Source organism: Sorex araneus, chromosome 2, assembly GCF_027595985.1.
Source record: "Sorex araneus isolate mSorAra2 chromosome 2, mSorAra2.pri, whole genome shotgun sequence".
NCBI lineage: Eukaryota > Metazoa > Chordata > Mammalia > Eulipotyphla > Soricidae > Sorex > Sorex araneus.
Window position 1 is genome coordinate 45,582,113 of NC_073303.1, and position 27,835 is coordinate 45,609,947.

At 40.3% G+C, this 27,835-nt stretch overlaps 1 pseudogene; it reads right to left on the minus strand.

Moving 5' to 3' along the window:
• Positions 1-3,998: 3,998 nt before the first annotated feature.
• On the minus strand, positions 3,999-27,060 carry LOC101553474 (proteasome subunit alpha type-6-like; annotated as a pseudogene).
• Between the last annotated feature and the right edge of the window lie 775 nt (positions 27,061-27,835).

The window sequence follows — 27,835 nt, forward strand, 5'->3', positions numbered from 1 at the left end:
GATAAGGGAGCAAGAGATTTGAAGTGGAGCAAGGAAAGCCTCTTTAACAAATGGTGCTGGCACAACTGGACAACCACATGCAAAAAAATGGGTTTAGACCTTGACCTGACACCATGCACAAAAGTCAGATCAAAATGGATTAAAGACCTCAACATTAGACCACAAACCATAAGGTACATTGAAGACAAGGTCGGCGAAACCCTCCACGATATTGAAGATAAAGGTATCTTCAAAGGTGACACGGAACTAAGCAATCTAGTAAAAACAGAGATCAACAAATGGGACTACATTAAACTAAAAAGCTTCTGCACCGCAAGAGATACAGTGACCAGAATCCAAAGACTATCCACAGAATGGGAAAGGATATTTACACAATACCCATCAGATAAGGGGTTGATATCAATGGTATATAAAGCACTGGTTGAGCTCTACAAGAAGAAAACATCCAACCCCATCAAAAAATGGGGCGAAGAAATGAACAGAAACTTTACCAAGGAAGAAATACGAATGGCCAAAAGGCACATGAAAAAGTGCTCTACATCACTAATCATCAGAGAGATGCAGATCAAAACAACCATGAGATACCACCTCACACCACAGAGACTAGCACACATCCAAAAGAACAAAAGCAACCGCTGTTGGAGAGGATGTGGGGAGAAAGGGACCCTTCTTCACTGCTGGTGGGAATGCCGACTGGTTCAGCCCTTCTGGAAAACAATTTGGACGACTCTGAAAAAATTAGATATTGAATTCCCATTTGACCCAGCAATACCACTGCTGGGAATATATCCCAGAGAGGCAAAAAAGTACAATCGAAACAACATCTGCACATGTACGTTCATCGCAGCACTGTTTACAATAGCCAGAATCTGGAAAAAACCCGAATGCCCCAGAACGGATGACTGGTTGAGGAAACTTTGGTACATCTATACAATGGAATACTATGCAGCTGTTAGAAAAAAGGAGGTCAAGAATTTTGTAGTTAAGTGGATGGGCATGAAAAGTTTCATGCTGAGTGAAATGAGTCAGAAAGAGAGAGACAGACATAGAAAGATTGCACTCATCTATGGTATATAGAATAACAGAGTGGGAGACTAACACCCAAGAACTGTAGAAATAAGTACCAGGAGGTTGACTCCATGGTTTCGAGGCTGGCCTCACGTTCCGGGGAAAGGTCAACTCAGAGAAGCGATCACCAACTACATTGTAGTCGAAGGCCATGTGGGGGAAGGGAGTTGCGGGCTGAATGAGGGCTAGAGACTGAGCACAGCGGCCACTCAACACCTTTATTGCAAACCACAACAGCTAATTAGAGAGAGAAAACAGAAGGGAATGCCTTGCCACAGTGGCAGGGTGGGGTGGGGGGGAGATGGGATTGGGGAGGGTGGGAGGGACACTGGGTTTACGGGTGGTGGAGAATGGGCACTGGTGAAGGGATGGGTTCCCAAACTTTGTATGAGGGAAGTATAAGCACAAAAGTGTATAAATCTGTAACTGTACCCTCACGGTGATTCTCTAATTAAAAATAAATAAATTAAAAAAAAAAGACCTCAATATCAAACATGAATCTATAAGGTAGCACTGTAGCACTGTCATCCCCTTGTTCATCGATTTGCTCGAGCGGGCACCAGTAACATCTTCATTGTGAGACTTATTGTTACTGTTTTTGGCATACTGAATATGCCATAGGTAGCTTGCCAGGCTCTGCCATGCAAGCAGATACTCTCAGTAGCTTGCCAGGCTCTCCGAGAGGGATGAAGGAATCGAACCCTGGTTGGCTTCGTGCAAGGCAAATGCCCTACCCACTGGGCTATTGCTGCATGGTCGGTAACCTGCTCCATGAGCTGGGGGAGAAGACACCTGAATAGAGAAGGGATCACTAAGTCAGTGATGGCTGAAGGGATCATTAGGAATGGGAGATGTGTGCTGAAAGTAGATAAAAGACCAAACGTGACAGCCTCTCAGTATCTATATTGCAAATTATAATGTCCAAAAGGAGAGAGAGAGTATGGGGGAAATTGTCTGCAATAGAGGCATGGGTGTGGGGGTAGAGATGGGCTGGGAGGTTATACTGGGGACATTGTTGGTGGGAAATGTGCACCGGTGGAGGGATGGGTGTTTCATCATTGTACGACTGAAATTCAAACATGAAATTTTTATAACTGTATCTCATGGTGATTCCACTTAAAAAATATATAACTTTATTCTTAAGCATGTAATTTTCAGAATTAAGATTTGTCCTAGAAATTCTAGTGATAATCCAATCAAGATTTATTTCTATAATTTTAGGTTTAATATCTATGCACTGAATAAGCCAGAATTAGCAAGGAATGGTGATGATAGAGAAATTGTTTAAACATTTCCTATAGAGGTATAAGCAAAAAGTAATAATTGTCTATTAAGAAGATCTCTATTACTGCCAAATTTCATGGGAAAATGTGAAAAGGCTTTGCTTGAAAAAAATTTTAAAGCTTAGGAGATTTAATCCAATGAGAATGACACTGGATTTTCTGACCTGGAAGAGAGATCATATTTTAAATTATCTCGAGAATCAGAGGACATTACGAGTAAAGAAGTAGAGAAAATAACGTACTTTTTTTGTTTTGATTTTGGGGGGCCACACTGAGCTACGCTTTTTCAGGGCTTACTCTGCGCAGAGGGATCAGTCCTGGTCAGGCTCAGGGGACCGTGTGTGGTGCCAGGGATGGAGCCCAGGTGGGCCACTGGAGGGTCACGCAGCCTCACCCACTGTACTACTGCTCTGTAGGATTACATAGCCTCAGGTATTTTAGGTTTATTGGGTTACTCCCATTACAGTGCTCCCATTCCTGTGTTTATTTGTAGCTTCTTTCTTAGTGTTCTGTTGACTTATAAATATTGTTTTTCTCTTCTCCTTGAGTCCTTTGCATAGTTTATTCAGAGCAATGTCCTTTTTGTATGGACTCTGGAAGACTTAGCAAATGCTATGCTTTTGTATATTTTCCTCCTGGGCATCTGTTCTCTTGACCTAAGCCTCAGCTGCCCTTACTTCCTAGCACCCCCAAAAGCAGGGTCCCGACGAGGGATGAGACAGACCCAGGGCAAGTGGTGAGTTGTGTGCTACCCTGGCATTGAGATGGGCCTGGCCAAAGTGCCTAATGCTTAACTATAAGTTAAGAGCTTGGTCATAGACAAATGCTGTCATGATCCAAACAGTGATAACTAGATTTGGACCCTGCTAGGGTTAGGAATAATTAATCTGGCCTGAGTGCTGTAGTTGAGTCTGTCAAGATGTTCCCAGGAGAGCTGCCTTACAAGCCTCAATGTATCTCTTGCTATGTCCATACAAAAATAACTAGTATTAAGATGTTAATAAGTGTTTGGACTAAGGAAAGGAAAAAAACCTTAAGAGTCAGGAAGGGCTTTGGAATGCCTGGCCCTCAGGAAGGGCTTTCTTATGTTGATTTTGCTACCTGGCTGGGTGTAGCCTAGAGGGCAAGGTGGGAGAGACAAGTAGGGGGAGAGACTAGAGAAGGGGGGAGGCTGGAGTAGATTCAGAGAGAGGACGGAGCTGGGAGTGTGGGAGATGAGAAAGATGGAAGATTGAATAAACGGTAACTAATCAGCAACCAGCTTGGTCCTCGTTCTTGCCTTGCTGGTCCTTGGCCAACGGCCGTCCCGATCCAGCACACACAGCGGTTCCAGAGCACTGAATGCGGGCAGTGAGACAGCCGCCCGGAGAGCCGGCGAGTGCAGGTGCCCCTCTGCGTGCTTTAGGTTTTTACATTGCTCCAGTGCAGAGAACTAATTTGTTTTAATAACTTAATTCAACAAATACTTTTTATTTTCCACCAAAGCACTGTTTTTATTTATGCAGACTCCTGAGCACATCATTGGCGGAGCAACATTCCTTCTTCAAGCCAGAGGCTTGAATGATGTTGACGGTTGTTACCAAACACGCAAGGAAGTAGTGCCACAACATGCAAGGAAGTAGTGCCTCAGAGCTGTCAAGTGAATCACTATGTGTCCTCTCTTTGTAGAGCAGCAAGGTGAGCATCAACCTGTGAGACTACTGAATTTAGTATTCTCAACCGTTACTACTTCAACTTATATTTCTGAAGGTGGATATCAATTAATAGAACAGTCTGCTGGCAAGTAATTGCAGTTTCCACTGTCTGCTGAAATGTCCAATTAGATTTCTTCTTTACTTTTTCTTTTCAAGGAAGCTGGTTGACTCAGTTTGTTTCTCTTCTGCTGCAGTGACTTTAAACCCACAGCAGTAACCTGCCTGATCACACTTGCACACCTTTGGACCTTGTTCTTCATCTATACCTGTTAAGATCATACAATAGCCAAGAGACCTCATTTCAGCATTCTGTGTGTATACCTGTTGGCAATTCTCTCACACAGCATATTCATGGGAATCGCATAACCATGCTTGTATTTTCAGCTGGCTGCCTCACTGCACCTGGGGTCTGCTGTCAGCTGTTATTCCTGTGTGATGACACAGCCAGTGTTTTCAGTTGTCTGCAGTAAGTGTGTCACAGTGCTGGAATCCAGTAACGTGTCAGGTACTTTCTTCTGTATAACAATTACTGTACAACCTTTACCTCTGACAATCAGTGATGTAAGGACACCTGGTTAATAATCTTAGAAGCATATTTTACTTAGTAGAACCTGCCCTCGGGTGAAAAAAATTGTAATATGATTATTAAAACCAGTACTAGAACTGCAATACATGTTGGTGCGCCCACTACTTCAAACACAGAAACTGGACTCTGGAGCACAGTGGCCACTTTGAAAATCTTATTTCATGTAGGATAAAATTGGTTGTGTTATCCTTGGAATGGCTTCTTGCTGGACTATGTTTCCTTCTATTTCTTGTCCATTTTTTATTGCATCTTTACTGAACTTCCTTGTATTCCCAGTAACTAAATGTGGGAGCATTTAAGAATATGTCCTATGTTTTAATTTTCCCTCATAAACACATGTTATTTAGCATATCTTATTTGATTTCATAATTTCAACAATATATAGTTATTCATTCATTAAATTGATATTTACTTAATATCTGATGTATACCCAGCAAGTGGCAGTGAATCAAACAGATTTGGCTTTCACGGAATTTATCCCCTATTAAAGTGAGAAAGTTAATAATATCAACAATTTGTAGGTACCTGAAGATAAACAAAATAGGAAAGGGATCAAGGCCAAGCAATATGCTTCTCAAAATGCTCTATTTGGGCAAAGACACAGTGCAAGATATTTGCAGGCAGGTGAGATATGAAGGAGGAAACAAGAGCTACAAAGAACTTCCAAACAGAAGGTACCTGGCCTGTTGTGTTCAGGACGCAGCGAGGAGGAGAGGAAGATGATGTGGCAAGTGTCCCAGGAGTGAGGGGTCAGGAAGAGAGCTTAAACAGAGCTCTAAATGAGCCACTTTTAGGTCTCTGCTCTTACCATCCTCAAGGGCAACCCAAATCTCACCACTTCCACTGTTTCCAGCCTTAACTGACCTGCCATCCTGTCTCAGGGGGACTGAGGTAATAGAAGGCCAGCAGGTTGTCTCCATCCAAATGTGACTTCTTGTGTTCTACTTCCTGTGGACCCACCAGAATTTTCATCCTGAACTAGAATCATGTATATTTTTTCTTATTAACAGGCTTTTGCTGGCTTCTCTTATTCCTATAATTCAAAGGAGCTACAATAGACAATGAAGAGCCAAATCTCTTGAAAAAGAACAAAGCTGAAAGTTTCACTCTTTCAGATTTCAAGCTCTATCCTAAGGCTTCATAAATTTTAGAAGTCTGGGACTAACCTGACAACAGACATACAGAAAGATGAAACAGAATAGAGAGCCCAGGGATGAACTCATGTCTGTGATCGACTGATCTCTGACAAGTGAAAAGAGTACAAAGGAGAAATTCTCTTGAACAGCTGGTGTTGAGAAAACTGGATGCAAGAGAATGAAATTGTATCCTTATATTATTTCATGCACAGACAACAGCCCCTCCAATTAAAAATACCATTAGACCCCCAACTAAAATACTAGAAGAAAACACAGGGGGAAAACATCTTGACAATGCCCTGGGCAATGATTTCTTGCTTTGTTTACTCTAACCAATAGCTATGACCCCTGCCTACTTCACATTCATTTTCAGTTCTGCTGCTCATTTTTTAAGTTCTAATCGCTAAGCCCCTTGCTTTTCTTTTAAAATCTCAGTCTATTAAGCAATGGTGAAAGAATTGGTGATGGAATATTGTATGCTTATAACTCAGCCATGAATAACTTTAGAATTCTCAGTGACTCAATAATTTTTTAATTTAAAATAAAAATTAAATCTAAGTGCAATCTTGAGTTGAGGGTATTAATTTATCAGACTGTGCATATTTCATGAAGGTATAGGAAATCAATCTTTTACTATGTACAGTGTCAGGACCCAGCAATTCTACTTCTAAGTAGACATTTAAACTATTGAAAATCACTATTTAAGCATTTTCATATACATGAAATATGTGTGAAATGTGAACATACATGTGTTCATAGTGGCACTATTTTCAATGTTCAGAAGATAGAAACAATAGTCTTCAATGGATGTTTCAGTAAACAAATTGTGTCGTATCTATTTTTTAGAACATTTGTCCATATAAATGAAAGAATAACTGATACATGTCATAATGTGGAAACTCTAAAACATTAAAGGCGTCATACACATATATGGTTCTTTTTATATGAAATACTCAGATACAGAACACAGATTGGTGTCAAGATTAAAAGGGGGAATCACTTCAGATTTCAGAGGTCTTGCTTTGGACCCAGCAAAGGACCCAGAGGTGGTAACTGAACAACATTGTGAATAGTATACTGAGTTATTCATCTTAAAATGCTAAATTTGACTGGGGCGAGAGTTCTAGTACAGGGGGTGAGGAGCTTGCTTTGCCTATAGCCAACTGGGTTGGATCCCTGACACCTGATATCGTTCTCTGAGCCCGCCAGGAGTGGTCTCTGAGGACAAAGCCAGGAGTAAGTCCTGAGATCTCAGAGTATGACCCCAAAATAAAATAATAAATAACATTTGTAAATGCTTACTAATATGTTGTGTAAATTTCTCCCCAAATAAGTCATTCTTAACCCTATCTTAGGTCATTATTTGGCTGCTCTGTAGTCCCCCTTAGAGCAGCAGCTGTGTTCTCATTTATAAGGTCTCCATCTGAATACTACCGTGTTATAAGACTTCTCTGATTTCTAAAAGTGAAATTTAAAGATACACAGTGGGGAAGCAACAAATGGTCAAAGGCAACAGAACTGGAGAGATGGTCCACAGAACCCTATGTATAGGGGAAAGGGACTTGAATTGGAGGGGACTTTTAAAGAGAGGGGAAAGCTAGCAGCTCTCTTCACAATTTTTCTCCTTTCTTTTTCCAATCACCATAAAATACTGTGTATGTGTGCATGCTCAGGGGACCATGCGGTACCAGAGGATCAACTGGGTTGGCCACATGCAGACCATGAACCTTAATGCCTTTCTTATTCTTTAGGCACTTCCTATCAGTATTGCTTTGTTTTGGCTTGGGGGACACACCCGGTGGTGCTCAGCACTTACTCTGGCTCTGTGTTCACGGATCACTCCTGGAAGGACCCAGTTACCTTATGGAGTGCCAGGGATTGAACCCAGGCAAGCACCTTCCCCAATGTACTATCATTATAGCCACATGATCTCTTCTTTTTATAAAAATGAGATTTATTTATTATGTTTTAAAATGGGTCAATTATTCTATAAAATGTCTTGAATTTTTTATCTTTGTTCAATATTTTATTGACTTGTCCCCTACTATTTCCTATAATTGGAAATCCCAACAGCTTTATTTGAGCTAGATTCATCACTTTGAGCAAAAACTTCATTCAGCGGGGCACCGTGTCACCAATACAAGGACCTACTGTGTGTTTATCCATGTTCATGCACGTCACCGGGTGAGACCGGTGAGCCTAGTCTTCTCATCAAGACGTCTGACACCCTTTCAACTCACTCTTACCAGGCAGAGGTGAGCATGTCCTGAGCCATGGTTCCCCTGAAAGCCTAAAGCAACACTTTTTCAGCAATCTCAGTGAGTCCCTGTGATATTACAAGGGAACCACAGGTGAAAATGGTGTAAATGGGGCTTGGGGCAGAGGGTAACACAAATTAGGAAGCACAGAGGGAAGGGAAGAAGACAGAAGTGTCTGAGAAAATATTCAGGAAATGTTAGGAAATAATGATCTAAGAGAATGATGTCCTGAGAGGTGGCAAATGCCAATGGTTTCCTCCTATAGTTTCTTCCACAACTATTTTTTTAATTAAGTTTTTATTTTATTGAATCACCATGAAAAAATACAAAGCTTTCAGGTTTAAGTCTCAGTCATATAATGATTAAACCCCCATCCCTTCACCAGTGTACATGTTCCACCTCCAAGAATCCAAATATAGCCCCCTCCCACCCAGCCCCACCTAAGTAGCTAAAGATCTTCACTTTATTCTCTCTATACTGTGAATACATTCAATATTTCAATAGAGAACTCACTATTATAGTTTGGAATTTCCCCCCAACAATCAGGCCTGCTGAAAAAGTATCATTTAATAATTTATTTTCATTTCTGAGAATGGAGACTCTATGCGCTCGCGCGGCCGCTATTGCGTTTTGGATTTCTGATATTTTAGCTCAGTTCACAGTCTAGATGCATTTCTGTAAGAAGCCGCTCTGGGTGCCAAAATGGGTTAGATATGCATGTGTATATGACACATGCATATGACCTCTCGGATCATAGTCTTTAGGAGCAGAGGGTCTGTTTTGTGCGCGGCAGCTCCGGATCTTATCTGGGCGGAGGGTGTTCCACAACTATTATCTGACATTCTTTACCTACGTAAGCTCTTCAGCTACATGAATTGCATTTTTAATAGAAAAGAGGAAGTGCTGAGTCATCTTTTCTATCATAAGCAGTGAGATGTTTGGGTTTGGGAGGGTTACTTTTCTATTGCTTTCCCTTATGTAATTATAAGCTGTGTGCCATATATTCAGCGGTTTTGATTCCAGTGAGTCAAAACTTGAACAGGAAGCTATGAGCTCCTCTGTTCATCCACTTCATTTCTTAGAGCTAATGTGTCTTACATCATAAAGTTAAAGGATCCATCTATTTTTCAAGATATATTTTTAGGATAAGATATAGTTAGTCACAAAAAGCATACAAAGATTTTGAAAGCAGATTTATATATAATTGCCTAAACGTAGAACCAAGCCAGGCTTCCTGCAGTAGGCAAATAGATAAGGAACTTGCATTACATCCAATAATGAAATAGTAATTGACCTTTGAAGCCATGAAAAGTTATAAAGGAAACTTAAGGTACTCAGCACAGTGGATGGGGCTTTTGCCTTACACATGACCGATCCGGGTTTGATTCCTCTGCCCCTCTTGGAGAGACTGGCAAGCTATGGAGAATATCTCACCCACATGGCAGAGCCTGTCAAGCAACCCATGGTGTATTCAATATGCAAAAATCAGTAACAGCAAATCTTACAATGGAGACGTTACTGGTGCCCACTCGAGCAAATCAATGAGCAACAGGATGACAGTGATACATATTACTAAGTGAAAAAAGTTGATCTGAAAGGACAGCATTCTGATGGTTGCAACTATAAGTCATTCTAGAAGGGAAAAAGCTAGTAAGATATTAAAGAACTACAGCAGTCGTTAGGGTGACATAGAGGGTGGGATGCAGAGATAGAAAACAGAGGACTTTTAGGGCAGTGAAAATATTCTGTATGACACTATAACGCTGGATCCATGTCATTATATATTTAATTCAAAACATAGAATATACATATCCAATACCTACTGTCACCCATATGCTTTGGGTATTATGGAATGTCCACAAAGTTTTATTATTTGAACCGAGTCACTGTTCCTGGGAAGGACACTAACAATGTTAGAAGCTGTGTGGAGGCAGGCGAATAAGGAAATCTCTTTAATTTCTTCTCCACTGTGCCATGAAACCTAAAATTACCCAGAAAATACCTATTAAGACAATTTAAAAGAGTAACATATGAAATAAATCACCCAACTTAATTTTTCATATGTTGTATGAGAGGATTATTTTTGCATATATGCTCTATAAAATACCAAGTTCATCACCTTTTCACTAAGTAAGAATTATGCTTCACTTTGTAATGTTCTGGCTGTAAATAAGCTCAGTGTTCAAGTTACAAAAAGTCAATGATTAATAGTTTTCTATTGTGTTGGTAATCAGAACATGGCCTCACTTTTCTCAGTTTAATAATAAAGAATGGGAAAGACACTAGTTCACAACTGCTACTGAAAAGGTATGAATATCACTGGACCTCCTTTCAGCACTCAGCTTTTGTACAGAGTGACTATTTCCAACTACCACTGCCACAGTGGTTCCTTCTCTGTCCTAGCTGCACTCCCCTTTCCCTTGGTGGCAAGCTTTTTGCCATGGACCAGTCCTGCTGGTCCTTGTTTCTATATCTTTGGGTATTATTCACATACTATGTTGCTGATGTTTTTATATCTGGCAAATGAGTGCAATCATTCTGCTTATCCCTCTCCCTCTGACTGATATCACTCAACCTGGTACTTTCCATGTCCATCCATGTATAGGGGAATTTCATCTCTTCATTTTTTCTAACAGTTGCATAATATTTCATTGTGTAGATGTACTGTAGTTTCTTTATCCACTCATCTGTTCTCAGGAACTTGTGTTGTTTTCAACTTCTGCCATAAAGGCAGGCTTTGGGGAGGAGGGAGGAGGTGGGAGGGAAACTGAGAACATTGATGGCAGGAAATGTAAACTGTGAAAGGGATGGGTGTTGGAACATTGTATGACTGAAACTTGTCATGATCAACTTTGTAATTGTACATCTTATGGTGATTCAGTTAAAAAATTGTTTCTAAAGGATGGAGAAAGGTGAGTAGATAGAGACTTGAATACTAACACTAAGTCCATCTTCTCTCAAATGCTGCTAAAAAGTGAACTGAGTCATATCCAATGACTCTTATTTTGCTTCAGACTACTGTACTCGTTAAACGACAGCACAGTGAAATAGGAAATGCACAAGTATTAGTAATTTAATGATAAAAATATTTTCTGGGAATCATAAACCCATTTTAAAAGATATCTCAAAGGGACAATATATTTGAACAGAACACAGATAGCATCATGTGAAACTTTATTTTTTCATCGACCTCTATAGCTTCTATTTCTTCCCATTTCATTTCTTCCTTTCTTCTTTATTCTTGCTGTCCCATATCCTTCTTTTTCTCCCTTCTCTTCCTCATCTTCTATTTCCTTTATTACCTTTTTTTCCCCTCTCTTACCAAACTTGGAGAAAATAAAAATGATTCTGACTAGCTCACAGCCTTGATTTGTTAGGATCATATAAATGTTTTTAGAGGAAATTTGTAATATTCTGAAAGTTATATCCTTGAGCTTGCTCAAGACTTTCTGTAGATAAAGTCAATCCATGCACATGCACACACAAATTGTTAGTACATAAACAATAAAATTGACTGCAAGACCCCCCGACCCCCTCAGCCAACGTGCCCCACCCCCCTGAGTACCCAAGCCAACCTCCGGCAAGGTTTAGGACCGCATCAGAAGGGGGACTTTAATCCAGCTCAGGCACCAACCAGCCAACTCCCCAACAGGTACAGCGGTGGCGGTGGGGCAGCCGCAGTTACTTTCCCCTTTGCCAGTGCTTTGGACTCACATCTCAGTCTCCATTTCCTAACTCTGAGGAGGAGAGCCTGGCAGTCACAAACACATCATGCCAATAGTCCACTAGCCTATTCCAATCTCACCAAAATAGTTGTGAACACAAGAAACTGAAAAGCTTAATATTAAAGAACACATCCTCTGAAACTGCACTAGAGGAGTCACATACATCAAGAGGAGCACCAAAGAGGAAGAGAGTAGTCTAGAAAAGGAAAAAGGTGACCTACATCGACCAAGCTCATCCAGAATCTTTTCTCACAACAAGAGGGGGACACTAATAGTGAACTGGAGGATCCCACCTCCATACTACCACAGCAACATGAAGAAACAGCAAACAAACCCCCACCATGAGGAGTGGATGAAAAAAAGATCCCAGAAGCCTCAATAGGGAATACTGACAAATACAATCTATCCAATAAAGAATTCAGAGATGAAATGTTAAAGATGTTCAAAGAAACAGTGGAACAGGCATCCCGTAAATTAAAGGAGGACATGAAAGAAACAGTGGAATGGACAGTCAATAAACTACAGGGATAAATGAGAGCAGAAATAAGAAAGGTACAAACTTAAGTGTCACTAATAAAGGATTCAGTAGATGAAATTAAAAACTCAGTGGGCACCCTCAACATTTAGAATGATAACAGCCAAAGACAGACTCACTGAACTTGAAGATGAGCTTCAGAAAACACACAGGGAAAAAACCTTAAAATATCTCTAGGGTATATCAGAGACCTAAGGGATAAACTCAAAAGGAACAACATCAGAATCATCAGAGTACCAGAAGGACAGGGAAGCAACCCCAATGAAGTAGCAACACTTAAAGATATTATTGCTGAGAAGTTCCCAGAGCTGGAGAATGCAGGCATCCAGATCCAAGGAGCCTAAAAGGTATTAGATGAAAGAGACTCTAATTAAAAGACTCTAAGACATTTCCTAATTATAATGACAGATACCACAGGTAGAGACACAGTACTGCAAGAAGCAAGGTCAAAGAAGGAAATCACATACAAAAGAGCACCACTTAGATAGACAGCAGACTTATCAGAGGAAACCGTCTGAGCCTGAAGAAAATGGTGGGATATACTGAAAAAACTCAATGAAATGAACTCCTCACCAAGAATACTCTATATGGCTAAACTCTCACTCAAAGTTGAAGGAACAATACACCACTTCATGGATAAACCACAGCTGAGGTACTGAATAGACTCAAAACCAACCTTAAGAGAAAGACTAAAGGGATTACTGCAAGACAAGACAAATCTCTACAAGGAAAACAAACCCCTACAGAAAGATGGCACAAAACCCCATACTAATCTCCTTCAGTGTCAGTGGTCTAAATGCACCAATTAAGAGCACAGAGTGGCAAAATGGATTTAAAAACTGAACCCATCATTCTGCTGCCTACAAGAAACACATTTGAACAGTCAAAGTAAACACAGACTCAAAGTCAAAGGATGGAAAACAATCATTCAAGCAAACAACTCCCTCAAAATGGCTGGGGTGGCCATATTAATATCCAACAACATAGATTTCAGGCTGAAAAGATTAGAAGGGATAGTGAAGGCCATTTTTAATAATCAAAGGATATGTACAGCAGGTAGAAATCACACTCCTAAACATATATGCACCCAATGAGGGACCAGAAAAATACCCAAAACAACTGGTAATAGACTTCAAGGAGGATATTGGTAGCAACACAATAGTATTTGGAGACTTCAACACCGCCTTATCACTTCTAAATAGATCAACAAGATTAAAACTCAGCAAGGAAGTACTGACTTTGAAGGAAGAAATGGAAGAGAGAGGACTAATAGATGTACACAGGGCTTTGCATTCCCAGAAAAGTAAATACACATTCTTTCCTGGTGCACATGAAATATTTTCCAAGATAGACCATGTGCTGGGCCACAAATAATACCTCAATGAATCAGGAAGATAGAAGTTGTATCAACTATCTTTTCAGACCACGATGCACTGAAGATAGAAGTTAATCACACAAAGATGTGGAGAATCAAATCAACAACGTGGAAATTAAACAATTAAATGTTGAACAACCAGCGTATCAGGGAGGAAATCAGAAAGAAATCTAAAGATACCTGGAAACAAATGAGAATGAAGACATGAGCTACCAGAACCTGTGTGACATAGCTAAAGCAGTGTTGAAGGGGAAATTTATAGCTCTGCATGCATTTCTCAGAAAGGAAGAAAGGGCACACATAAATAACCTGAATTTACAGGTAAAGATCTGAGAAACGGACAAACAAAAGGAGCCTAAACCAGGCAGGAGCAAAGAAATAAAACATGGAGCAGAAATTAATGACACGAAAACCCAAAAAACAATCCAAAAGATCAAGGAAACCAAGAGCTGGTTCTTTGAGAAAATAAACAAGATTGATAAACTACTAGAAAGACTCACAAAGAAAGAGAGAACCCTAATAAACTGAATCAAAAATGAAAAGGGGGACATGACAACATAAACCAAAGAAATTCAACAGATCACCAGAGATTACTTTGAAAGTCTGCATGCCACTAAACAAGAGAACCTAGAAGAATTGGATAAACTCCTGGATTCTTATAACCTCTCAAGGCTGAACCAAGAAGATTTGGAATACTTAAATAGACCTATTACTATCAAGGCATTGACACAGTAATCAGAAGTCTTTCCCAAAACCAAAGGCCCAGATGAATTCACTAGTGAATTCTTCCAAACATTTAAGGAGGACCTATTGTCAGTTCTTTTCAATCTTTGACAGGAAATTGAAGACACAAAAACACTCCCAAACAGTTTGTATGAGGCACAAATCACCCTAATACTCAAAGAAAAGTGAGATACCACAAAAAAAGAAAATTACAGGCCGATATCCCTAATGAATATGAATGCAAAGATCCTCAACAAAATATTAGCAAATAGAATCCAACAACTCATCAAAAAAATCATACACCACGACCAAGTCGGATGCATCCCAGGGATGCAACTATGGCTTACCATTCACAAATCAATCAAAATCCATAACATCAATAAAAGAAAAGGTAAAAATCATATGATCATATCTATAGACACATTTGACAATTTATGATGTTAATACAGATACTGTATTGACAGCACCTATTAATGATGAAAACTCTAAGAAAAATGGGCATTGAAAGAACTTTCCTCAATATAGTCAAAGCCATCTACCATAAACCTTTGGCAAGCAGTATCCTCAATGGGGAAAAACTAAATGCCTTCCCCCTGAGATCAGGGACAAGACAAGGATGCCCATTCTCACACTTCTATTCAAATATAGTACTCAAAAAGTTTGCCATAGCAGTAAGAAAAGAAAAAGTTATTAAGGGAATCCAGATACGAAAGGAAGAAATCCTTTCTTCAGAAAACCTGCACTACTTGCAGATGACTTGATACTATATTTAGAGAACCCTAAAGCCTCTACCAAGAAGCTCCTAGAAACAATAGACTTGTATAGTAAATTTGCAGGCTATAAAATTGATACCCAAAAGTCCATGGCTTTGCTATATGCAAATAATGAGAGAAGAAAGTGATATGAAAAACTCAATCCCATTCAGAATCGTGACATAGACAACCAAGTACCTCAGAGTCACCTTAACTAGGGAGATACAGGACCTGTATAAAGAAAACTACAAAACGCTACTTCAAGAAATAAAAGAGGATGTGTGCCGAAACTAGATAAAGAACCAAACATGATAACCTCTCAGTATCTGTATTACAAACCATAATGCCCCAAAGTAGAGAGAGTATGGGGAATATTGTCTGCATGGAGGAAGGGGGAGGGTGGGAAAGGTGTGGGTATACTGGGGATATTGGTGGTAGGGAATGTGCACTGGTAGAGGGATGGGTGTGATGGTAACACAAACATGAAAGCTTGCAACTATATCTCATGATAAATCAACAAAATTAATTTTTTTTGATTTTTGGGTCACACCCGGCAATGCACAGGGGTTACTCCTGGCTCTGCACTCAGGAATTACCCCTGTTGGTGCTCAGGGGACCATATGGGATGCTGGGAATTGAACCCGGGTCGGCCGCATGCAAAGCAAACGCCCTACCCTCTGTACTATCGCTCCAGCCCCCTAAATCAACAAAATTAAACAACAAGTAAAGAAATAAGAGGACATGAGGAAATGGGAACACATCCCTTGCTCATGGGTTGGGAGAATTAATATTGTCAAAATGGCAATACTTCCCAAAGCATTATACAGATTCAATGCGATCCTTATAAGGTACCCATGAAGTACTACAAAGAAATTTTTCAAACACTCCTGAAATTCATATGGAACATCAAGCATCCATGAATAGCTAAAGCAATTCTGGCAGGGGGGAAGATAGGAGGCATCACCTTCTCCAACCTCAAACTGTACTACAAACCGGTAATAATTAAAACAACATGGTATTGGAACAAAGATCCACAGACCAATGGAATAGGGTTGAATAACTTTACACACACCCTAAAATATATGAGCACCTAATATTTGATAAGGGAACAAGAAATGTGAAGTGGAGGAAGGAAAGCCTCTTTAACAAATGGTGCTGGCAAAACTGGACAGCTACATGCAAAAAATGGGCTTAGATCTCTATCTAACACCATGCACAAAAGTCAGATCAAAGTGGATTAAAGACCTCAACATCAGACCAGAATCCATAAGGTACAATGAAGAAAAGGTGGGCAAAACTCTCCACAACATTGACGCTAAAGGTATCTTCAAGGACGAAATACCACTGACCAAGCAAGTGGATACAGAGATAAACAAATGGGACTCTCTTAAACTAAGAAGCATCTGTACCTTAAAAGAGACAGTGACCAGAATACAAAGTCAGTCTACAGAATGGGAAAGGATATTAACCTAATGCCCTTCTGATAAGGGGTTAATATCAAGGATATACAAGGCACTTTGTTGAACTCTACAAGAAGAAAACATCCAATCCCATCAGAAAATGGGGTGATAAAAGAACAGAAACTTTTTTAAAGAAGTAATCCAAATAGCCAAAAGGCACATAAAAAAATGCTTTTCATCACTAATCATCAAGGATATGCAGATCAAAACAACAATGAGATGTCATCTCACACCACAGAGACTGTCACACATCCAAAAGAACAAAAGCAACCTGTGTTGGCATGGATGTGAGGATAAGGGAACTCTCATTCACCGCTGGTGGGAATGCTGACTGGTTTAGCCTTTTTGGAAAACAATATGGACATTTCTCAAAAAACTAGAAATTGAGTTCCCATTTGACCCAGCAATACCACTTCTGGGAATATATCCCAGAGGTGCAAAAAGATACAGTAGAAATGAAAGTTCCACTTGTATATTTATTGCAGCACTATTTACAATAGCCAGAATTTGGGAAAAAAAAACCCAACTGCCCAAGAACAGATGACTGGTTAAAGAAACTTTGGTACATATACACAATGGAATACTCTGCAGCTGATAGAAAAGATAAAATCATGAAATTTGCATATAAGTGGATTAACATGGAGACTATCATGTTAAGTGAAATAGTCAGAGAGAGAGGGACAAGCATAGAATGACTGCACTCATCTGTGGAATATAAAGTAACAGAATGGGAGACTAACACACAAGGATAATACAGATAATGGCTAGGAGAATCACTCCATGGCTTGTAAGCTGGCCTCACATGTTGAGGGAAAAGGCTGCTGGGATAGAAAAGGGACCACTAAGTGAATGATGCTTGGAGGGCTCGCTCAGCATGGGAGATGCATGCTGAAAGTAGACTATATATCAAACATGATGGCCACTGACTACCTGTATTGCAAACCATAACACCCAAAAGAAGAGAGAATAAAAGGGAATGTGCCTGCCACAGAGGCAGGTGGCAGGGGGGTGCTGGGGGCTTGGCATATGGATCCAGGGAACAGTGGTGGTGGAGAAGGGGCTCTGGTGGAGGGAGGGTACTCGATCATTGTATGACTGAAATGTAGTCATGAAAGTTTGTGACTCTGTTACTCTATCTCACGGCGATTCATTAAAAGGTATAAAAATATTTTTAAAAATAAAGTACAATTTAGGTTTTTTTTTAAAAAAATCAATAATAAAATATAATATGAAGGCGCAAATCTATGTCTAAATCAAAACCACTGATGTACCATTTGCATGGAGTGGTGCCATTGGCCATGAATCATAGTGCTTATTTATCTTCTCATAGTTACATTGATTATCTAAATAATGCATGAAGAGACATGAGGAAAGCAAATAGATGTGTGCACGTATATATCTTCATGTTGTCTTTACTTTTAGAATGATGATTACAAAAGTCTGGACCTCAGGTCTGGTGATGCTAGATATTCTATGAACTGTTGTTATAGTCAAACTTGGTCAGTTGCAGGGAATAATGTCTTTCTGCCATGTGTATGAAATTACAGAGTCTTTTGCCCGCACACTTGACTATCTTCCCTGGGGTCCCTCAGAAGGCATGGGCTCCAGCTTCCCTCTCTGCCCCAAGCAGAGCTCCCGGCGGACGAAGGAACCTAGCCACAGCCATGCTCAAGGCCCCTCTCCACACGTTCAGACAGGCCTCACGCATGAAGGTACCGGCAGAGGAACCCAGGTGTGTGTAATCCCATCAACGGCCAATATCCAAAGACTTAAAAGCAAGCTTCCAGAAGCACGTGGCCGCAAAGCAGCCACCCGATATCTTGTAGCCTACTTCTCCCTCTGGGAGAAACTGGCAAGATTCTGAGAGTTTCCTGCCCACATGGGACAGTCTTGCAAGCTTCCCATGCTGTATTCATATGCTAAAGCCAATAACAAGTTGGATCTCATTCCCTGAAAAAGCTTCCAGTGTGACATCGTTAGGAGGGCCGAGCCAAGAGAGACTTCTAAGATCTTAGGGAAAGGACAAATGGAGAGGTTACTGAGCCCGCTTGAGAAATTGATGATTAATGGGATTTCATGATCGTGTGATCGTGATGCATGAAATATATATTTTATATATCAGATATATAAAATATAACACATACATGCACATTGATGTAGATATAGTACATAAATACATATTATGCACATTGATGAAGATATAGTACATTACAAACCCATAAAAGAAAGTTCTTATGATTTATTGAGAGCCTCACTGAATTTCTTTCTTGCTTGAGCAATTAGATCAAAGGAAGTTGGATCAAAGGAAAGTGATGATACAGTGAAAACACATATTAGTTTCCTCTGGTGTTGTAACAAATTATCACCAAGTTAGACAACACTAATTGATAATATTTATTATCTGACATCACCAAGCTTTATTCCTCCTAGAGGTTTTAAAGAAGAAATAATTTCCTTGTCTTTTCCAACTTCTAAAGGCCTCCTTGGCTTGTATTCCCTGGCTTGTAGCCCTTTCTGTATCCAAATCAGCAACACGGATCTTTCTTTAAAGGAGCCTTTAATGTACTCTCTGGTTCTCTCTTCCTCACTTAAAGCATCTGTGTTCATTCACTTGGCTGACCTAGGATAATGCCTTTAACTTAGTTCAGCTGATTAGTAACTTTAAGCTCTCTTCCATATTACACTCTACTTGATGAGAATTATTTCTCCGTCCCTCTCGGAGAGCCCAGCAAGCTACTGAGAGTATCCCGCTTGCACAGCAGAGCCTGGCAAGCTACCCGTGTCATATTTTATAAGCCAAAAACAGTAACAGACCTGGCCTCAACCCAGTGTCCAGCAGGCAGGGACCCCCAGCTCCCAGCCGCTGCTGCAGACCCAGAGCTTCCTGCTTCTTCATCCAGGTACACCAGCTTCCCTCATAAGAGGCCAAAAGCAGGCATGGCCCTCGCTGCAGGGGGCATGGTCTTTGGGGTGGCAGCACTTTCCCCTCTTCCAGTATACTCAAGAGACACCTTAATCCCCATTACCTAAGTCTGTAGAGAACTCCCCAGCTCCCTCAAATACAAAAGGCAAATAGGCCACTAGCCTACTCCAATTGCACCAAAATATCAGTGAGCACAAATCCTTTCCAATTACACCAAAATACCGATGAGCACAAGAAGTTATACAAGCCCAATGTAAAAGAACACATCCTCTGAATTTTCACCAGAAACCTCACAAAGAGAGAACGACGCTAGTGAACTGGAAGTTCCCACCTCTATACAACCATGACAACATGAAAAAACAGCGCAAATCCCCACCACGAAGAGAGGATAAAGAAAAGAGTCCAGAAGAATCAGCAGGGGTTATCCACAAATATGATCTCTCCAATAAAAAATTCAGAGAAGAAATGCTGAGAATATTAATCAAACTTAAAGAAACAGTGGAGTGGTCAGAGAAGAAAATATGGAAAGAAATGAGAGAAGAAATAGGAAAGCTACATTCAGAAATGTCACAAAGAAAAGACTAGGTAGACAAAATAAAAAACACAGTGGGTGCCTTCAACAGTAGAATGGCTACAGCTGAAGATAGAATCAGTGAGCTTGAAGACAAGCAGCAGAAAGCTCACAGTCTACAACAAACAATGGGAAAAGACCTCAAAATCGCTCTAGGGCGAATCAGATACCTAGGGGATGATTCCGAGAGGAATAACATTAGAATCAACAGAGTACTGGAAGGACAGGGAGGCAACCCTAATTAAAAAGCCACGGTTAGGGGGCTGGAGCGAGAGCACAGCGGGTAGGGCGTTTGCCTTGCACGCGGCCGACCCGGATTTGAGTCCCAGCACCCCATATGGTCCCCTGAGCACCGCCAGGAGTAATTCCTGAGTGCAGAGCCAGGAATAACCCCTACGCATCTCCAGGTGTGACCCAAAAAGCAAAATAAATAAATAAATAAATAAATAAATAAATAAATAAATAAATAAAAAGCCACAGTTAAAGAAATCATTGCTGAAAAGTTCCCAGAGCTGAATAATGCAGATGTCTAGATCTTAGGAGCCTGAAGGGTGCCAGATAGAAAAGACCCTAATAAAAATACTCCAAGACATATCATAGTTGAATGATGGATTGCACGGTAGGAACACAATAATGCAAGCGGCAAGGTCAAAAATAGGAAATCACATACAAAGGAGCACCCCTTAGATTCAGAGCAGACTTACCAGAGGAAACCTTCAAGCCAGAAGACAATGGTGGGATATAGTGAAAAAACTCAATGAAATGAACGTCTTACCAAGAATACTCTATCTGGCTAAGCTCTCACTCAAACTCGAAGGAACCACACACAATTTCATGGATAAACAACAGCTCAGAAACTTCATAGATTCAAAACCAAACTTAAAAGAAGGACTTAAGGGGCTCCTGAAAAAAAAGAAAAACACCTACAAGCACAACAAACCCCTACAGAAAGATGGCACAAAACTCCACGACAATAATCAATGGTCTAAATACACCCATCAAGAGACACAGAGTGGCAAAATCGATTCGGAAACTGAACCCAGAATTCTGCTGCCTACAAGAAACACATCTGGATGGTCATAGCAAGCACAGACTCAAAGTCAAAGGGTGGAAAACAATCCTTCAAGTGAACGACTCCCTCAAAAAATCTGGGGTGGCCATACTAGTATCAGACAATATAGATTTCAGGTTAAAAAATAGTAGAAGGGACAGCTAAGGCCATTTTTCACTAATCACAGGATATGTACAGCAGGAAGAAGGAAGAACTCACACTCCTAAATGTATATGCACCTAATCAGGAACCAGCTAAATATTTAAAACAACTGCTAACAGACTTTAGGGAGGACATTGCTAGCAACACAGTAGTAGTTGGAGACTTCAACACAGCCTTATCACCTCTGGATAAATCAACAAGATCAAAACTCAGCAAGGAAACACTGGCCTTGAAGGAAGAAATAGATGAGAGAGGGCTAATGGATCTAAACAGGGCTTTGCATCCCCACAAAAAGAATACACATTCTTTTCCAGTTCACATGGAACATTCTCCAAAATAGATCATGTGCTGGGCCACAAAGCATACCTCCATAGAATCAGAAAGATAGAAATTACATCAACTATCTTCTCAGATCATGATTCACTGAAGATAAAAGTTAATCATGCACAGATGCAGAGAACCAAATCATACACCTGGAAATTAAACAACTCAACATTGAACAATGAGTGGGTCAGGGAGAAAATCAAGGAAGAAATCAAAATGTACCTAGAAACAAATGAGAATGAAGACATGAGCTACCAGAACCTGTGGGATGTACCTAAAGTCATGTTAAGGGGAAAATTTATAGCTCTGCAAGCATATATTCTGCAAGGAAGGAAGAAAGGGCCCACATAAATAACCTGACCTCACAGCTCAAGACCTTAGAAAAGGACCAAAAAAAGGAGCCCAAACCAGGCAGACAGAAAGAAATAATAAAAAACATAGAGCAGAAATCAATGACATAGAAACTCAAAAACAATCTGAAAGATCAATGAATCTAAGAGCTGGTTCTTTGAGAAAATAAATTGGATTGATAAACCACTAGCAAGACTCACAAGGAAAGGGAGATACTAATAAGCCGAATCAGAAATGAAAAGGGGGACATCACAACAGAGACCAAAGAAATGCAAAGATAATCAGAGACTACTTCGAAAGTCTGTACACCACGAAACAAGAGAATCTAGAAGAAATGGATAAATTCCTAGATTTCTATAACCTCCCATGGCTGAACCAAGATGATTTGGAACACCTGAATAGACCCATTACTATCAAGGAAATTGAAACTGTAATCAAAAGTGTCCCCAGAAACAAAAGTCCAGGTCTAGATGGTTCCCTAGTGAATTCTTTCAAACATTTAAAGAGGACCTATTGCCAGTTCTTTTCAAGCTTTTCCAGGAAATTGAGAAAACAGAATCACTCCCAAACAGTTTCTATGAGGCACATATCATCCTAATACCAAAAGCAAACAGAGACAATATAAAAAAAAAAAACTACAGACCAAAATCTCTGATGAATATGGATGCGAAGATCCTCAACAAAATATTAGGAAAAGAATCCAACAATTTATCAAAAAGATCACACACCACGACCAAGTGGGATTCATCCCGGGGTGCAAGGATGTTTCAACATTCATAAGTCAATCAACATAATCCACCATATCAACAAAAGAAAAGATAAAAACCATATGATCATATCAATAGATGCAGAGAAAGCATTTGACAAGATCCAGCACCAATTCATGATGAAAACTCTCACCAAAATGGGTATAGAAGGGAACTTCCTCAATATAGTCAAAATCATCTGCCACAAGTCTATAGCAAGCATTATCCTCAATGGGGAAAAACTAGGCCCTTTTCTCTAAGATCAGGGACAAAGCAAGGATGCCCATTCTCACCACCTCTGTTCAATATAGTACTTGAATTACTTACAATAACAGTTAGGCAAGAAAAATATATTAAGCACATTTGAATAGGAAAGAAAGAAATCAAGCTCTCACTATTCGCAGATGATATATTATATTTAGAGAACCCCAAAGCTTCTACTAAGAAACTCCTTGAAATAATAGTCTTGTATAGTAAAGTCGCAGGCTACAAAATTAATACCAAAAGTCCATGGCTTTCCTATATGCAAATGATAAGAGAGAAGAAAGTGATATGAAAAAAGCAATCCTATTCACAATCACACCTCAGAAAATCAAGTACCTTGGAATCAGCTTAACTAAGGAGGTGAAGGACCTGTACAGAAAAAATTACAAAACATTACTTCACAAAATAAAAGAGGACATGAGGAAATGGAAACAAATCCCCTGTTTGTGGACTGGGAAAATTAACATTGTCAAAATGGTAATACTCCCCAAAGTATACAGATTCAATGCAATCCCTATAAGGATACCCATGACATTCTTCAAGGAAGTGGACAAACACTCCTGAAATTCACATGGAAAAACAAACCCCCACTAATAGCTAAAGGAATTTTGGGGAAAAAGAAGATGAGAGGCATCACCTTCTCCAACCTCAAACTTTACTACAAAGTGTTACATAATAATTAAAACAACTGGAACAATGGCAGTGCAGTAAACCAGTGGAACAGAGTTGAGTATCTTTACACACACCCTCAAATATATGATCATCTAATCTTTGGTAAGGGAGCAAGAAATGTTAAGTGGAGCAAGGAAAGCCTCTTTAACAAATGGTGCTGGCAACACTGGACAGCTACATGCAAAAAAAATGGGCTCAGACCTATACCTAACACCATGCACAAAAGTTAGATCAAAATGGATTAAAGACCTCAACATCAGACCAGAATCCATAAGGAATACTAAAGACAAGATCAGCAAAACCCTCCATGATATTGAAGCTACAGGTATCTTCAAAGAGGACTCGCCACTGAGTAAGCAAGTGGATATAGGGATAAACAAATGGGACTACCTTAAACTGAGAAACTTCTGCCCCCCAAAAGATACAGTGACCAGAATATAAAGACAGTCTACAGAATGGGAAAGGATATTCACCCAATACCCATCTGATAAGGGGTTGATGTCAAGGATTTACAAGGCACTGGTTGAACTCTACCAGAAGAAAACATCCAACCCCATCAGAAAATAGGGCGATGCAATGAACAGAAACTTTCTCAAAGAAGAAATCTAAATGGCCAAAAGGCACATGAAAAATGCTCTTCATCACTAATCATCAGGAAGATGCAGATCAAAACAACAATGAGATACCATCTCACACCACAGAGACTGGCCCACATCCAAAAGAACAAAAGTGACCCATGTTAGCGTGGATGTGGGGAGAAAGGGACTCTCTTTCACTGCTGGTGGGAATGCCAACTGGTTCAATCCTTTTGGAAAATAGTATGGATGCTTCTCAAAAAATTAGAAATTGAGCTCCCATTTGACCCAGCATTACAACTTCTGGGAATATATTCTGGAGATGCAAAAAGTATAGTAAAAGTGACATCTGCACTGTTCATTGCAGCACTGTTCACAATAGCCAGAATCTGGAAAAAATCTGAGTGCCCAAGAACAGGTGACTGGTTAAAGAAACTTTGGTACATATACACAATGGAATACTATGCAGCTGTTAGAAAAGATGAAGTCATGAAATTTGCAAATAGGTGGATCTACATGGAAAGTAACATGTTAAGTGAAATGAGTCAGAAAGAGAGGGACAGACATAGAAATATTGCACTCATCTGTGGAATGTAAAGTAACAGAATGGGAGACTAACAACCAAGAATAGTAGAGATAAGTATCAGGAGAATTACTCCACAGCTTGGAAGCTGGCCTCACAAACTGGGGGAAAAAGCAGCTCAGATAGAGAAGGGACCACCAAGCAAAGGGTGCTAGGTGGGCCCGCTAGGGATGGGAGATGCGGGCTGAAAATAGACTATAGACTGAACATGTATCACTGTCATCCTGTTGCTCATCTATTAGCTCGAGCAGGCACCAGTAACGTCTCCATTGTGAGACTTGTTTTTACTGTTTTTGGCATATCAAATACACTACGGGAAGCTTGCCAGGCTCTGCCATGTGGGCAAGATACTCTCAGTAGCTTGCCGGGGTCTCCGAGAGGGGAGGAGGAATCGAACCCAGGTCGGCTTCGTGCAAGGCAAATTCCCTACCCGCTGTGCTATTGCTCCAGCCCTAGACTGAACATGATGCCTACTTAATACCTCTATAGCAAACCACAACACCCAAAAGGGGTGAGAGAGCAAAAGGGAATGCCCTGTCACAGAGTGGGGTGGGGTGGAGGGGACATAGTGGGGGTGGTGGGAGGGATGCTGGGACCATTGGTGGTGGAGAATGGGCACTGGTGGAGGGATGGGTACTCGATCATTGTATGACTGAAACACAAGCATGGAAGTTTGTAAGTCTGTAACTTAATCTCACAGTGATTCACTAATAAACAATTAAAAAAAAACAGTAACAACAAATCTCACAATGGAGACATTACTGGTGCCTGCTGAAGCAAATCGATGAAAAATGGGACGACAGTGCTACTTGATGATGGGCCATTCCTGGCTTGGTGCTCCAGGATCACTGGTGGTGCTCGGGGCAATGTTCAATGTCAGTAATCAAACCCAGACTTTCTGCAGACAAAACAAGCAAGCATGCAGCCCATTGAACTATCTCTCTAACCCCACAGAAGGACGGTTTTTGAGGAGCCATTATTCGGCTTTTCCATTTGGGGGGAGTTATGACAAACTAGCCAAGAGATATCAGACAAGGGATACATGAGTTGTACCTTAGAACAAATAAAACCATATATATTGGTAAACAGATGGACAAAAATCAAAGTGGGTGCTAAGGCAGATTTAGGGAGGGAATGAAGACTGAGTTGCTCCTGAGTAGAATGCTGTCCCTGTGAAGTTGGGCGCGGGTGGAGCAAATCACAGCAGAGGAAAGTCTAAGAATACTGCACCAGGAAAAGGGGAGTTTCAGTACCCCCCCCACACACACAGCAGTGTCAGTATCCTGCCACAGTGACTCAAGGTTCCTTCTCACCCCACCCTAGTTTCTTATCAAATGAATTTTTTTGTTTAATTATTTACGTTTGAGACACATATTTACAATGGACTCACCTCTACACCACCAAAACATCCAAGGCACTCATGTTACCACTAGCCTGTCTTCCCTCGCTTCTCCCTCATTACCTCCTTTTCTTGATATTCTCATTTCTATAATCCAGGGCCAAGGGTTTGCCCACACTGATAGCTTCCAATCCTTTGTCACACTACACAACATTCCACAAGTGAGAATATTAAGCATTTGTACTCCTCCTTCTGACTTACTGTGCTTAACATGGCACAGTCCCTTTGTATCCAGGTTACAGCAAACGGCATAATTTAATCCTTCCTCGTGTTTGCATAGAAACCCATTGTGTATATATCACAACTTCTATATCACTTGTCATCTAACATGCGGGTTGTCTTCACCTCCTGGTTGTTCTCTAAGTACTGCAATGAACATAGATGAGTACAAGCCTTTTCAAATTAGTATTTCAGTGTTTAGGGAGTGTTAAAACCAAGAAGTGGAGTGGCTGGGGCAAATGGGAGCTCCTTTCTTACACTTTTGACAAGTTGCCATACTATTTTCCAGAAGTATTGGACCAGAAAACAAAACAGCAGTGAATGAGTTCCCTTTTTTTTCTGTTATTAACCACATCCTTGCCAACACTGGTTTCTTTTAGTCTTTTTAAACTGTGTGTGATGATACCTCACTGTCATTTGTAATTGGATTTCCCTAATAATAAGTGATGAAAAGCACTCTTTAAACATACTTATTGGCCAGCCATATACCTTCTTCATGGAATTGTCTGTCCATCCCAGTATCATTTTTATTTTTGATGAGCTTATTGGTATCTTTGCTGTTGCTTTGCATATCTTTCGTATTAGTCTTTTCCTGGATGCATCCTGTGCAAATATCTTCTTCCATTTAGCTGGAGTTTCTTTTGTGTGTAGAAATTTTGATTTTTATTAGTTCCATTTGTTTATTTTTTGTTTCTGTTATCTTTGCCAATGGAATGTTATCATTGAACATGTCTTTGAGATCCAGTTTCTGGAGTATTTTGCTTCTGTGTCCTTTGTGGATTCTGGTCTGAGATTCTATTTTTACTCAGTTCTAGTATCAAGAGAAATGTATCTTTCATGGCAGCTTTTACCTTGAACAAGTGACTTTTTCTCCTCTAAATAGAGGAGTAATTAGTGGTAACCACCACCAGCTTCTTCCACAGCTGACATGAAAATTAAATATGATGTGTGTGAAGACCCTGGCAACAGAGGTAAAGACTTCTTCCCTGATAAGCACTATTCCTAGAGCATTGATCATGATTCGTGGAGACATATCTGACTGCCTTCTACATCACAATTTTGCTGCAGTGATGAACAATTTGAGGCTGTTTTTACCTGAAGTCTTCAAATATTTCTCTTGCCTTCCAAGTCTCAGGTCACATTGGCTTAGTATCTAACAGTTTCTTGGAAACGTTTTTCTCATTAAAATGTCCTTTGAAATTCACTTGATTTGGCACCACCTTCAAACTGTTGCTCACCTAATGGCTAGAAATGCAGCCGTACTGACTGTTACTGGCATAGCTAGATTGAAATGAACTCCCACCCTACCCCACTCCGCAATGTGTAATCACAAAAAAGAAGGGCACAGAGGCGCTCTATCTCTCCCGCCGCCCATGTTCGGTAGTCTCACTCCACTTCCC